This window comes from Gracilinanus agilis, chromosome 2 (genome assembly GCF_016433145.1).
Source record: "Gracilinanus agilis isolate LMUSP501 chromosome 2, AgileGrace, whole genome shotgun sequence".
Lineage (NCBI taxonomy): Eukaryota > Metazoa > Chordata > Mammalia > Didelphimorphia > Didelphidae > Gracilinanus > Gracilinanus agilis.
The window spans coordinates 668,569,755-668,585,998 of record NC_058131.1 but is presented as its reverse complement, the minus strand read 5'-3'; the positions used below and the strand labels follow the sequence as shown (position 1 = coordinate 668,585,998).

Sequence of the window (16,244 nt, the reverse complement as noted above, 5' to 3'; positions counted from 1 at the left end):
GTCCTTCCTAGGCCCGTGAACCTCATACTGATGTTGTACCCCCAAATTATAGAAGTTCTTCAGGTCAAACTGTAAGCAAGGAAATTCCTTCTTTGCTTCCTTGTATTCTTGTTAATACTAACCCTAAAGTTATCTAAGACTTAATGATAAGAAAGACCCTTGAGAGAATTATCCCTCTTGGATTCTTTCCTAGGTTTCCAGATAGACACAGATATACATATTGATATAATCAGTTATAATCTAGGCCCTGAAACTATGCCCAGCCAAACCCTATGTCTTCAGGACATAAGACACTGCTCTGACCCTGGTCAAGTGACCAACTTCCCCTCTCCCCCACTTTTGTCTGAATTCTTACCCTTCTCAAGTCATTTATCATCTGCTGTAAAGAGTAGAGAACCACCAGAATTGATCCCTTCAAAAAGATAGTTTTTTCCATCAGTGCTGTCCTCCCAGCCAAACTGAACATGAATTCCTAATTAATACATTTCTCTTTTTATTTTTTATTTCTAAGCTACATTATGGAGTCTTGCATTCTTGCCCATCCCAAACCCCATCCCAAACCCCAGGGGCTAACCTCAAGCCCCTCACAACAATACCTCTCCTGATGTTCTCCTTTCCCCCATGTCACATGGCAGTGTGATCATCTTCCTGGAAGGAAGCATGCTCCTCCATACTGTTTTAGTGCTGGGACAAAGCTCTTGTTGTCCTACTCTAATTGCAAGTGTGGATATATTTTTGGTAAGGTCAGTAAGAATTAGTGGCAGAGTAGGGTTAGTCAAGATTCACAGTCACATGATCCAAGTTTAGCCAAATTTCATTAAGGCAAGTTGAGCTACAGTAGAGATAGTAATATCAAAAACTCTAAGAAGGCTATCAAGTTGACTAGGATCCCTTTCTAAATAAGTCCATTATCCTGAGGTATCAGATACTGCCTGTGTTTCATCAGAATTTGAGTTTCCCAAGACTAAGTGATTTTTAGTATGTATTCAGGAGCTTCTGGTGATGGTGGTGTGGTAGACAGAGATAGACAGACAGAGAGACAGAGGGAGACAGAGACACAGAGAGAGAGAGTTTCAGCCTGGTTCAATGAATGGATTTTGAGTGTTCCACTGACTTTATAGAGTGGACTCTGGGAAGGATGCTTGGATGATAGCACTTAATAAATGCTTTTTGACTGGTTGAGAAGAATAAAAGGAGTTTGCCAATATCAATCTCTGTCTTTTGGGGATCTTCATATCTATTCTCTGTAATCTGGTTATCTTTTTGAACAAGGAGTCCTGGTTCTGTAGAATCCTGAGATAATTCTTGGAATAACTGCTTTCATCAAGCATGCTTCATGGAGTACTTTTATCTTTTCTCTTTCATGCCTGCCTTGGAGATCCTTTGGTATAGATCCTTTTTTATTCTGCTAGGTTATGGGAATACAAAGACAATACAAAACAGTTCCTCTCCTCAAGGATTTTACATCTTACTTATTATAGATTTTCCTCTTCTTCTTCACGTAGTGCCAACTGGTCAACTCTTTTCTTTTCTGTTTCTCCCTAGTGGCTCCCTCCCAGATTTTGACTGTTGTATCTTTGGACATTAGGTAAACAGGAGAGGCATGGCAATGCCCATTAATTACACAATGATATCTATTTAATCTTGAAAATTCTAAATTACCCAAGACCTGACCATCTAGTCTTTTGTTCAATCTATCTTCCCTTTTTACTTCACCTTCTCTTCCACTCCCTTTTTATTCTTTGATATTCATTGGCATCTGCCCACAATGGAGAGATAAGGCAGCAAAAATATGGAACACTATAAAATTAGGAACTTAAAAAAGTCTTTGCAAAAAAAGATTTGATTAGGAAGGACCAGACCCATTGATCTAAGAGTTTAAAGGATTAATCAAGGAAGTTTGTTGATGCTAAAAGTGATGTCTCCATTAATTACCAAGATTTATGATCATAGGAGGTCAGTTCCTTGCATTATCTTAGGGCCAGCTGTAGTTGTCTGTGTCTTGGGGTATCTACCATTCTCTTATAGCCAAGTAAAAATTAAAGCAGTTAGATCCTAAAACCATTGATTTAGTCTGAATGACATCCAAACTCTTTGGACTAACAGTTCTGGTTTTTATCTGGAGACTTTGGGTTGTGTAGATAAAGCATGAAATAACAAAGGGACAAGGGCCAGAGTTAGGAGAAGGAGCCAGGGGCATTGTTTGAAGGCAGCCTTGATTTGGAATAAACTTTCCTTTCCTGAACCTGAAGCATCCTGGGACCATGGTTCATTGACCTGGAAGACTTTCAATACATCTCCCACCTTTTCCTTCTCATTGCCCCAGGGGATATAGAGCAGAACAATTAGCACATCCAAGGATATGTTAGTTAGTTGTTTCCTTTTCAAAAAATATGTATATTATATGTTTAAAGTGCTTTTGTTAAAAAAACATTTTGTTAAGTTTTAAAAAAGAATTGACTATCATGCTCAGATCTCCCTTCCCTTCCCTTTCCTCTTTTTCTCACCTTTCCTTCTTGTTTTACTTAGCATATCTAGTTTCCACCCTGCTATTCAGGGATGGTTTTTCCTTTCTCCAAACTATGCTCATCAACTGAGACTTGTGTTTTTTCTATAAGACAGATTACCAGCTGAGTGCAGGCAGCAAGTTGACATAACCAGATCAAAATGCTTTGAATTTTGAAAATGATTCCTTTCTTGGTTACTATGCCCCGGGATGAAAGTAAAGCAGTTGTCATTCTAAAAACAGCACCATATCCAGAGTAGACCATTTCCAATTAGAGCACTTAAGATTTATATAAGAAATGATGGGAAGTACTGAGATGTTACATGGTGACACTCAGATAATGGGAATTTCCCTTTTAAAGTTTGGACTATTTTTCCCCCTGCAGTTCCAAAAAAATATCCTTGTGCATTTTGGCAGCTTATAAGTTCATCTTAATGTGCTTTTCCATATTTTTGATTACAGCACCCAAAGCCATGAAAATGATGGGTGCCAGGTTTATATGGTGTCCTCAGGGTAACTTACACTTTACAAAAGCTTCCATAGAAGAGAGGGATTCATCCACTATTCTTTTAGTTTTTTTCCTCTTAAAAACTAAGTCTACCAGTCACAGTAGTAGGACTAATATTAGGTCAGTTGAGTAAAAAAATCCAAGTAGTAAAACAAACATCATCCTCACTTCCTCCTGCCTCCATCAAAGCCCACCATCTCCAGAGTAACCAAACTATCAGTTGAGTTTTTGATGTTAGCCAAGAACAGCCTGTGAGCTTAAACTTTTCACTCATTCAGGGAGGTGGGTGTTGAGAGGCACAGAGAACCTGCTATCATATCTCAGGAAGAGACAGACAGACAGAAATCTAGTTCACAGAAGTTACAAAGGAAATAATTAAAAGCCTAGGACTGAATTTCTTAAAAGTAGGGTCATTGATCACCACACTATTGCAGTTTCATTGTTTTGAATCTTAACCATAATACTAATAATAGTTATCATGGGCACATTGAATAACCTGAGTGTCAGTTTCCTTATCTATAAAATGGGAATAATAATAGGTACTTAATAGGGCTGTGGTGAAAATTAGAAATATGAATATAAAGCACTTTGTAAACTTTAAAAGCTTGTTTCATGTCAGCTATTATCACTCAACTCATTCTTCTCATCTTTTTTGGATGGAGTTCAGGTAGGATCAGTCCCAGGACAAGTAGCTATCTTGCTCTAATTCTTTATATTTAGTATTCTGTGAACTTTTGTGTAGGTAGATAAAATAATTACTTTTATAAATAAATAAAAATATAACATAAGCTAATCTTCCATAGGTTTCTTGCTAGCATCTCGATAACAATTCTAGTAGCAGACAAGATAATTGAAATCATCTTAATTTCATCCTTTTCCTACATATCTGGTTTCTTCTGCTCTTTTTGATATATTGGAAGCTTTTTATTCCATGTAGCTTAGGATTATTAATATTTGGAATGGTGACATATTAAAAACATTCTTAACTTTTTATGAGTTCTAGTGTTAGGTGTGGACAGTTGTGTCAATAATTTGATCTGTGATTATGTCAGCTGTTGCATTTTCAGGACTATCTTAAGGTCTTAGTAACTAAAAAGTATTTTCCAGTCCATGTCTCTTAGTGAGCTTTCAATGTGTAATGGTGACCTCTCAGGCTAAGTTTTGCTCTTTACTTCTTAGGTGTTCAGTTTGGGAGGCTACAGCAATGTGTTGCATAGTTTCTGTGGGTTTCTTTCATAATCTGCAATAATCACTGAGTTTGGACTTCTTTAAAAATAATGCTTTTGTTGTTTTGGAGGTTGATGAAGTGGTCCTGAAATGATGCAATACACTTTTCTATTTCCATAGTTAAATACCTATATCTGTCATTTGATCACTATTTCTTTGGTGGAAGATAGTTGGGACGTTGCCCATGGAAGACCTTTTGATTCTCTTATTTGACCTGAGCTGTTTCATAGGCACCAACTGAAGGTTTACTTTAGTTTACATTGGACAAATCCAAAGGTATATTCATCAACCTGTTGTCTAAGTATATTGTTGCTCAGTAAAACAGTGTCTATTTCAATTTTTTCTGTCATCTTTTGACCTATTTGTCATATGGTTTGGGAATGGCTATGAATCCTCATCCTTCTTTTTTGGCAAAAACATCTTAATCTTTCTAGAGCTGCCTGAGGGGATGTGCCCTGGATTTCATTAATATTACATGGGTTTTTGTCAGGATACTTTCCAAATCAGTAATAGTCCATTTTACAGTTCTGAAATTGTTCATTAAGACTGGTATTATGGAGGTAATAATTGCTTTAAATGTGTCTTTTCCATTAAGTTTTGATTTCAGAATGCCAGTAAGTCTCTTAGCATATTCAGCCGTAGCTTCTCATTGATAGTTATACACCTGGCGATTTTTGCTTGATGGAGACTAAAATATTTGTAAGTGTGGCCTTCATCCGTTGGTTCAGTTTGACCTCTGGGCTCAAGCTTGAAGCTTTCAGTTACTATCTTTCTTTGGCTTGCATTAAGAATTTTATACTTAACAAACCCAAATCACCTTTTGATGTCCTTGGAACAAGATTCCACAAGATGAAGGAGCTATTTAGGGAGTGTAATTGTGGAGCCATATACAGCTTTATATCATCCATACACATCAAGTAATTAATAAGATGCTTTGCTCTGACTCCTTTGACTTGAAAGACTTACTTAATTCTATTTAGCAGAGATGGTAGTGGGTTGAAGGCAGAATCCTAGTAGGTTTAAGCTGTCTCTCTGTCTCAATCAAAAAACATTTATTAATCATTTACTATATTCTGGACATGATACTAAGTATGGGACATACAAAGAAAAAATGAACACTGTTACTGCCTTCAAAAACTTCCATTTTCATGAGGAAAACCACATATATATATATATATATACATACAAGGTAAATTTGGGGAAATAGCCCAAGATAACAAAGGAAGGGGGCAAAGGAAAAGGCCCTTTAGAGAATGGAATATTGAAAGAAGCCAGAAATTCTAAAAGATAGAAATGAGGAGGGAGAGAATTCCAGGCACAGGGGACAACTAGCATAAAAGCAAGGGGTATGAGATAAATATAGGTAGGCCAGCATAAATTAAATGTAAAGTGAATGAAAGAGAGTAGTGTATAAGAAAACTGGGAAGATGGGAAAAGCTCAGTTTATGAAAAACTTTAAAAGCCAAACAAAGGAATCTATATTTGTTCCTAGAAGTAATAGGAAACCACTAAAATTTACTGAGTTGGAGGTGGGTGTTGTAGTCAGATTCCATGCTTTGGCGGCTGTATGGAGGACATTGGGGAGGAAAGTGGAAAAGCAGGGGAACCAATTAGGAGGTAATTTAAATAATCCAGAGAACTGGTTATAAGGACTTGAAGTAGGATGGTGTCTTGGTAGAAATTTTATATATATATGAAAAAAGGTAGAAATGGCAACATTTGTTGACTGGATATATGGAATGAATGGAAGTGAAGAATTGAAGATTACAATTTTGATATGAACCAGAGTGACCAGAAGGATAGTGGTGTCCTCCTCAAAGCAGCTAGTTGGTGCAGTGGTTAGAGTGCTGGACCTGGAGTCAGAAAGACCTGAGTTCAAATCTAACCTCACACATTCACTAGTTGTTTGATCTTAGGCAAATCACTTAACCCGGATTGCCTCAGTTTCCTCTTCTACCAGATGAGCTGGAGAAGGAATGGCACATTGCTCTAGTGTCTCTTCCAAGGAGACCTCAACTGAAGCCACAAAGAGCTGGACAACCTGAACAACAACAATATAAGTAGGTTAGTGTTTGAGTGTTTGGCCGTGGTGAATTTGAAAATCCAATGGTACATGCAATAGTCATATTCAATAGCCTGGTCTGTAGGACCAGAACTCAAGAGAGATAAAACATGTATAGATCTGGATGTCATCTTCATAAAGATGACATGTGGAAACCAGGGAAACTAATGCAATTACCATGGGATAGAAGACAGAAAGAAAAGAGAAGGAAGTTTTGGATTGATCCTTAGGGAACAAATAGTGACAGTTAAGGAATATGACATGGATAAAGATCCAACAAAGGAGACTAAAAAGATAGCAAGTGCCCAAGAAACAGGAGTGTCAGGAAAGTCAGAGAGGAATGAGTAGAAAGGCTGATGAGGTGCTATACTCTGTATCCATGTATGTGTGTATGTGTTTCATATGTGTATTTGTATATATATGCATGTATGTGTGTGTTTGGGGGGAGTATAATGAATTTTAGGACATACCATCTGCCTTAAGGTGCTTCTAATTTTGGTCGGAGTGAGACAGATATGAAAAGTTAGCTAATTGTATTCTACAACAGAATTAACCTTCTAGATTTCTAGCTTTCAAACCAGAACCGATCTTAGAGACCATTTTCCAACTTCCCCATTTTACAAATAAGGAAAAATGAGCCTTAGAGATGACTTGTGCCAAGTCACACTAGTAACAGGCAGAGAAAAAATTGGAAGCCATGTACTAGGACTCCATATTTGATGCTCTTCCATGCCTCCCAGAATATGGCAGAGTATTAAATGTATTACATGCAGTGTAGGTCCTAAGGTGGTCCAGATTGGGGAAAAGGGGGCTTATTATAAAGCTAAAATGAGGAAGAAGAAAAACTTCATTGGAGAGCGGAGATTTGAGCTTGATTTTCCTTTGAGATGGGCAGAATTTGGATAGTGCCTGCTTCAAGAGGGCTGTGCACATTTTATGTTATTATTATTATTGTTGTTGTTTTGTCTGACTCGTGACTTCATTGGTATATGAAATTCCATGTGCAGATATTCCTGTCAATACAGATCAACAGCTATTAGGCAAATCATAGACATTAAGAGTTACTTGAGTACTTTATAATTTAAATATATTTATTTATACATTTGTAGTATAATATATATATATATATACAAAAATTTATTTATAGATATAATTTGTACATTAAAATATCCAGTTAACTTCCTCCTTCCCCCTCCCCCCATTAAAGAGAGCATCATTCGACAAAAAAGTTATATATATATATAACTATGTTTTAGTTATTTGTTTATCAGTTTTTTTTCTGGAGGTAGAAATTCCCAAGTCATTCATCAAACAATATTTCTGTTGCTGTATATACCTTGGGGCACTTTGAGGTTAAGAAACTTGCCTGGGCTTACAGTCAGTGAGTGCCAGAGGTAGAAATTGGATTCAAGTTTTCTTGAATCTGAACCTTATTTTCTACCCTCTTATTTCATGCTTTCCATATAGTAGATGCTTAATTAACGTAAATTGAATTGAAATGACAGAGAGGAAGTGAAGGGGAGAAAAAGATTTTACATCTAGAACAGGAGATCAGGGATTGATTGGAGTAGTAGAGGAAGTGAAGGAATGCTTACCCCAAACGAGCATGGTGTTAATGGGTGTACAACACTTGGAGCCATGAGTTCTTCTTGGGTCGCCAAAGTTGACGAAGATAGTTGGCGCCATATTGTGGGCCTTGGATGGTGAAATAAGAAATGTAGACTTAGAATCATTGAATTTTAGAGCTGGGAGGTAGCTTAAAGACCACTGAATGCAACATGCTCATTTTACAGGTAAGTAAACTGAGCCAAAGAGAGATAGAATTCTTTGCCAAAGGTTACGCCTCTAGTTGGTAGCCCAGCCAGGTCTGGAGGCCCCATTGTACCTTACTGGCAGAAAGGTAAGCTCCCCTGGTTTCCGTCTACAGTTCCTCAATGAGGAAATCTGTTATGGCGCCTTGCCATTGGAAGCAGTGAGCTCATGCAGCTGTTTCTGCCCGGCGCGTTGAAAGCCCTTACTTAATGACCAGGTTTCCCAAATGAGTGAAGCGTGGGTCATATGAAAATGTTAGCTTGGCCTCCCTAGCTTCCTTCAGTCTCAGACCCCATGCCAGGTATTCCTTATTTCTATTTGCTAAATGTTAGTTGAAACAAAGGACTGTTTTGTTGGGATTGTGTTTCCCTGTGGAAAAGATTACTTTAGGCACATTTTACGAAAATGCTTTTAGAAAGAATTTTGTGTGAGTTGAAAACAGTGAAGGAAAGCAAATGTCTTGATGGCTTTTTATTACAATAAAAACTGTAGCAAAAGCTCTTTCTTCCTTCCCCATTCCCCTAGTCAGTTGAAACAAACCTCTCTGTCTGTAGGAGGACAGCCAGAGAAAAGATGGGGGAAATGGTTTATTTTTTAGGTCCAAGATCCTGGAAAAGTAGCTGTCATTGATATTTTCAAGAATGTGATGGGGGAATGGAGGGAATGGAGAGAGGTAGGAACCCAAGAGGTCATTATCAAAGTTAGGCAGTGGCCATAGAACTGAAGATTTGTCACTAGAAGACTTTGTCTTTAAATACAATAAAGGAAATTATTAACAATCCCTAAAAGTGTTAGTTCTGTATTTGGGGAGAGGGGTATAGGGAGTAAGCAAAGATTCAAATGGTAAAATCTATTTTTTTTAAAGAAATGGCTTTTAACATCCAAGTGCTTTTCTCAAATATCTTTAGGTTTGTGTGATCATTTTCTGACTAACGAAAAGGGGCTCTTATGAGAGACATGCCAATTATGCAGAAACAACTCCTTTTCCAAATTTTATCTTTAAAGTGAAGCTTTTCGACTACCAGGTAATCGTCTTGGCAGCTAGAAGTCTGTGGATGTACTGGGTATGGCAGGGAAAGATATGTGACCTATCAATTTTATCTCATGGCCCATTATGAAAAGATGTTAAATTGGTCAGTCAACAAATATTTATTAAGTATGTATGTACCGGGCACAAAACTAGGTGATGGAAATCACTTTCTAAGGCCAAAGGTTCTAGGGACCTCTGAAAAGGAGCATGAGGCCTTAGAACATTCTAGGCAGTAAGAGAACCAATATAGATAAACAAGGAGGGGGGGAAGTATAACAAAAGACAATTGAATATTTTTTAAAAGTTAATGCACATATTTCATTGCCCCAAATCCCATTCTTCATGTCAGGCAGTCAGGCATTTATTTTATGGGCAGTGAAGTTGTCTCTGTTACAATAAACCCTAAAAGCCTCTAGTGGACAATAACCCAAAGGTGTGTGTATGTGTACGTGTGTGTGTGAATTTGGGGGAGTGGTGTTACCATTTTTAGCTCTTGACTGGGGGGCCTGATTCTTGGCCACTAGGGCTTAGAAATCTTCTGTCCCAAGATAGTTCATGCTATTTGTGGAGTAATGGAAAATTTCATAGTGGTAATATTAATCATAGTTTACATTTATATAGCACCTTAGGGTATGCAGAACCTCTTATATACGAATAATCCGTAAACATTTTTTTTTTTGTGGTTCTTTTTAGTCCCTTCATTACCCCATTTGGGATTTTCTTGGTAAAGACATTGGAGTAGTTTGCCATTTCCTTCTCTGGCTTATTTTACAGTTGAGGAAACTAAGTCAGAGTTAAGTGACTTGCCCAGGGTTACACAACTAGGAAGTATCTGAGCCTGTATTTAAACTCAAATTTTCCTGACTCCAGTTCTAGCACTCTATTCACTGTATCACCTAGCTGGCTTTAACATTTATCAGCACTGTGCCAAGTGCTGGAGATAAAAATAAGAAAGACAACCCCTGCCTTCAAAGTACTTACAATCTAATTGGGAGGATGGAGGGGGAGGAGGTAAAACATAAAAGGAAACCAAAAAGGGGAGTCACTAGAGAGTACTCAGTGAGGGGTTGAAACTAAGAAGATCAATTGATAGAAAATAAAGAGTTTAGCTGGAAAGTTCTGAGGCTTCCATAAAGGAAAACTTTGGGGGGAGTTTATTGCTTTGCCTTCCAAATCCTAACTAGATGGGAGAGGTATCTAAGAGTACTGAAAAGGGACTGAGTGTCCAGGATGATGAGATTTGAGATTTCAGGTGATAAGTTTATCCCTGAAGGCACTATGCTTAGAACCTTGGAGCTTTCTTTCTCTCTCTCTCTCTCTCTCTCTCTCTCTCTCTCTCTCTCTCGCTCTCGCTCTCTCTCTCTCTCTCGCTCTCTCGCTCTCTCGCTCTCTCGCTCTCTCTCTCTCTCGCTCTCGCTCTCTCTCTCACTCTGGCTGTCTCTGTCTCTCTCTCCATCTAGATATCTATCTCATCTATGTCTGTCTATATCATAAATATGTAAATATTAAATAAAATTCATACCTCACAACTGGATGAGGTGTAGGTGCTGGTATTATCCAAAGTTTGCAAATGAGGAAACTGAGACTAAGAGAAGTTTATTGATTTGTCCAAGGTCCCACACCTGGTAAATATCTGAAGGAGGATTTGAACTCAAGTAGTATTGATTCTTAATTTAATGTCCTATCCATTAGGTATTCATGTGCCTCACCTTACTAGTCTTCAGGGTGCCATCTTGTCCTTAGTTACATAGATGAACATGTCTTTTCCCATTTACACATTTTACTCACCTGATCTCTAGACAATATCTATACAACACCCAATTATTCCCTCCAGAGCAGGAGGCAGTAGGGTATCTGCCTGGGACCCCCTAAGCCTTCTGGGCTGCCACCCTGACAGCTCCAGTGGAGGCTCCCATCCCAAGATAGATGGAATGAGAGAAAGGGTCAGTTCTATTCGACAAATACTTATTAGGCACCTATGTGCTTCAGGATACAAAGAATAAGAAACAACCCCTTCTCTCAAGGTTATATTCTACTGGGTGAAATAAAAGGGATGGGTAGAGCGATGGTGTTTTGGCCACTAAACAGGAAAACCTGAGTTCAAATCTAGTTTCAAACACTTAATATCTGTCTTACCCTGAGCAAGTCACAACTACTTTCTGCCTCAGTTTCCTCATCTATAGAAAGGGACCAATAATTTCACCTAACTCTTATGGTTGTTGTGAGGATATAAATGAAATAATACTTGTAAAACATATTGTAAACCTTTAAGTACCATATAAATGCCAGCTATTGTTACTCTTCGCTATCATTTATCAAATACCCTGGCTAGATGAACTCACTTTACTCTTTAAGATTTTCAGGAGTCCTTCTTGTAGAACCCAATTTTGGACATGATCTGAAGTTGAAAACCAGTGCTCTGTAGCATCCTGCAAGGCATTTTTGGTTTATTATTTTCATTCCTTTAAAGCTAAAAATTTTGTTTGGCTTTTATTTACTTATTTTTAATTAATTTTTTATTTTGAATATTTTCTCCTAGTTACATATTTCATTATCTTTCCCTCTTCCCCAAACCCCTGAACCCTCCCTCAGCCAACACACAATTCCACTGGGCTTTACACGTATCATTGATCAAGACTTAATTCCATATTATCGATAGTTGGACTAGAGTTATCATTTAGTGTCTACATCCTCAATAATATCCCCAACAGCCCATGTGTTCAAGCAGTTGTTTTTCTTCTGTGTTTCTCCTCCCACAGTTCTTCCTCTGAATGTGGCTAGTTTTCTTATAAGTCCCTCAGCCTTGCTCTGGATCCTTGCATTGCTGCTAGTATAAAAGTCTGTTATGTTCGATTATACCACAGTGTATCTGTCTCTGTGTATAGTGTTCTCCTGGATCTGCTCCTTTCACTCTGCATCAATTCCTGGAGGTCATTCCAGTTCACATGGAATTCCTACAGTTCTTTGATTGGCTTTTAAATCTGGGTACTGAATCTTCAATCAAAAGCATAGTGCCCTAGAAGGACCATTAATTATACAGTAAGAAGAATCCTGTCTTTTCAATTTACTACTTGTGTGACCTAAGGCAAGTCATTAAATGTCTTTTTGCCTCAATTTCTCCATCTGCAAAACAATGGACTTGAAAGATCTCTACCAGTTCTTAATCCATGATTCTATGATCTAAGTTTTCTGAACCTCACTCTAGAAGGCAATTTCAGACTCATCCAAGTAATCCTCTGTTTGGTTCTTTCTGGAGACAAAGCAGTTTCTCCTAATACTCTTAAGTTGTTTCAGGGTTCTCCTCTTCCAACCCTTAATTCCAAATATCTGAAAATTTCTACTATGGCATCTCACACTATAGTATCTGGAGTTTTGATTCCTGGTCAGCATTGGGATCTTTTGAAGAAGGGGAAAAGCTATCTATCACCCATTAATGGTGGGCATTTGAGTAGGTTCTTTGAGGACCCCTAAGAAGGACCATATCAATCTCCAGAGAAGTAATGACTAGATTGGATTTATGAGTGGGTAGCTATCTATGGGATTTGAGAGGGTGCCTAGAAGGGTGGTGGTTGAGTGCTTGGCATCATCATGTCAACTACTCTGACTTATTTGCCCTTTGGGTCTTGAATCATTTTGGATGGCTCCTGGTTGTGGAAACTGAGGAGTCTGAGAGGAGAGCACCTTAATGGAAGGGTACCAAACCAAGTCAACTTCTCAGTTTTACCTCAGGTCAACCTTGGTTAGAATGACGAAGAGTTTTCATGGTGGACAACCATTTAGTCCCAAGTAGGAAATGGGATGTGTTTAATGTGAAGCTGCTCAGGAAACTCCTCTCAGTCTCCTCTACTGAAAAGATGGGGATGACTGATGCATTTCCTAAGAAGCAGCTGTGAATTTGAAATAAAATTTTAGGTGAATTCCAGTGGAATTAACACCAGTCTGGGCCTAGGAAGAATGATTTTTGCAAAGAATGGAGTCATAGTATTCAGAATGAATTACAGGATGGGCAACATGTGATTTACCACCTATTGTAAATATAGCTTCACACATGGTGTATTTCTGCTGTGTGGGTTAGTTATTAACTGCAAAAAAGGGGGAATTCATTTACAAGACGTGCCCATTTTTTATGAGGTAAGGCTGCCTGGAGATACATGGCATTTTAAAGCTAACAAATTCCTGGGAGAGTCCGAGCTTACCACCCAGGAATGTGGCAAGGAATAAAAACATTTACACCAGTTTAATATGAATGGTTGAAAAAAATTTATATTGCACATTGAACATGATATATGAAACCATAACCTACTCTAGTGTAGTAAGCAACGGAACCATTCCCATAACAGATTACGATTCGAGTTGACATTATTCTGCATCTTTTCGATCTTCTCTTGCCAAGTGCTGGAGACTGTCAGGGAAACCCAGCCAGATACATACATACTCTTGGCCTGGGGGTTGGGAACACAGATGAATCCTGAAGCAGAGGTTACCCAGTGACCCCCAGGGCTGAAAATGATGATGAAAACCAAATGATGACAGCAAATGTAAATAGTCAGGACGACATGTACGATGTCAAGGTGGAGACAAATGGAGGAGGGAACTTCTCTGTCTCTGTCTCTGTCTCTTCAGTATTCTCTTTCTTGTCTTTGAAAAAGATTTCAGTATACCATATCCTTGTATAGAAGAAAGGACCACATCATTTGGGGCTACTCTGCCCTATGTCTTCTGTCCCAGACTTCTGGATTAGTTTTAAAAACAAAGATAGATCTTGACTTCCCTGTTAATTCCTTTGGGGTTCCTATTGTTCATTTGGAAGGAACCATTTTAGTAGGTCATAGAATCATAGGGACTTTAGAACTGGGATTAACTCTAGTTTTCATCTAATCTTTTACCCTCATTGTGTAGGAAAGGAAAATTAGATGCAAAGACAAACCACATAGATTGAACTAGAATGGCAGGATTCCTATTTATTGTTTTTTTTTGTTCAGTCATGTGTTATCTCTATATGTCTTTTATAGACTTGAACTTAACAAGTAAAATATTTTTCAGGACTATTGATAATAATCTCTATTTTTTTAATTTGTAATAAGCCTATGCTCTTCAAAGACATGATAAAATTATAATGCCTTAATCGTAGTACAATTGACATGTTCAAGCTATGGTAAGGTTAAATAATTTGAGGTTAAGATCCAGCTAGTGGGAACAAAGACTCCTGTGAAATGGTCTCATTCATGTTTTCAGTGGGTCTTTTCCTGTGTCTTTCCATATTGACTAGAACTGATGATCATATTTTATGCAATTATAACTTCAAATAAATATAAATTTGAATAGATGTTAACACTTCATAGAATTCATTACTTCCATTATTTGGGATTTAGTTGTATATATTAAAATGTAAGCTTCTTAAGGGCAGGGGGGAGATCATATTTTACTTTGTATCCCTGGTGTCTAGGACCGAACCTTTCTCATAGTAGGTCTTCAATAAAAACTTCTTTTGGATTAAATTGGGTTGGGTTGGATACTACCAGTATATTAAAATGTAAATCCCGTGGGAGCCGTGATTATTTCATTTCTGTCTTTATTTCTCCAGCACCTATAAGAACACAATAGGAACTAATAAATATTTTTTTAAATTGAAATGAATGCTAGACACATTCAGTGCTGGAAAGGAAAATAGTCTCCATACTAACCTTGTGATACTATTATTACTTTAGATCTTTTTTATGTTTTTGTTAAAATCTAAGCTATTTGCTTTTATATATATAAATATTCCATCTTATTTACACAACTCTTTGCCCTACTCCTCCCCTGAGCAAGGAAATAATAATTAGTCTCTTTGGATGGATTAATATATTGGAAATTTTCGAGAATTAGCATTATCATCCAATGAATTAAGACCTTACATAAATAATCTTGAGAGATTGAGACTCGGTTTGGCTACTGAGCAAAAGACATTCTTAACAGTGTGAAATATATGGGTTTTGACATTACTATAATTTAAAAATTACCAGAGTTATTTCTTCTGATGTTAGATTACGTGACCAAAACTCTTTTAGTCAAAGATTACCATGGATGTTTGGGGTTGCATTAATTGTATTTCATTTGTATAATTTATATGTTTAGTGGTCATATATTTAAAACCTCTTTGTGAAGGCACAGTATAATTTTGGCTGAAAATTACTTTTTGTGTTTCTGTGATGATCCCATGAGATCATTTCTGCATAAATCCTGCCTTCTATTTTCAGATACAAGTCTGTTGTACAGATGAGTCTCCTCCAAAGAAAAGATGTATTTGAAACTGAAAAATGTAAATTACTTTTCAATGGAAAATACCTCTCTGGGCCCCCATTTCCAAGATGGGATGATTGTACACTGGATGCTTCTTGAAAAGCTTGTGAGGCTGTTTTCATTACAATTATAAATTCCTTGTTATGAGGCAAGGATGCTACTGCATGTGCCCAACTAGCGGGTTTATGGAAGTGTGCCTGGAGAAAGTAATACACATGTGGTCCAATAAGTGTGCCTGGCTATTTCAGTGCTTCAGAGCAAGTGTGAGACACCTTTCACACAATAACACTGGATGTGAGCAGAGAACCCCTAGTGTGATTTGGATCTCATGAACTAATTCTTTGTTTCTCTTTGCAATCCATTGCGCATTTAGCATTTTCTTCCAGGCTTCGGTTTCTTCTGGTGTTTTAATGGAGAGTCTTGGGTATAAATGCCCTACATAAGGATTTATTAAAACTAGGAAGTCAAAAGAAATTCCTTCCTATAAGAGTGCCCTATTGATATCTTGCAGTATTGGGGTTTGCTGTATCCTGGGGGCACTCTTGTGACATTAAATGTAGAAACAATACATGCAAATTTTTTTTCCAAAGAAAGAGTCGATTTTGAGCACATTTACATCTGTTTTCAATAATTCCTTGCATATGTTGCAAAATGTAAGTTATCCATCTTGTTATCCAGGAAATAACATTTGTTACAAACAGTTTGCCAATTCGTAATTTTATTGAGTTTGTTTATCATGCTGTGGCTTAGGATGAGGTCTGAAAGATGGTGATCTTTGGTATTCCAGCTGTTGTAACATTCTGCAACAGAGCCATCC

General features: G+C 37.6%; 1 protein-coding gene across 1 annotated transcript in view; it reads left to right on the top strand.

Moving 5' to 3' along the window:
* LRMDA (leucine rich melanocyte differentiation associated) overlaps window positions 1–16,244 on the top strand; it is a 765,788-nt gene that overhangs the window by 475,838 nt on the left and 273,706 nt on the right. The window lies entirely within an intron of this gene.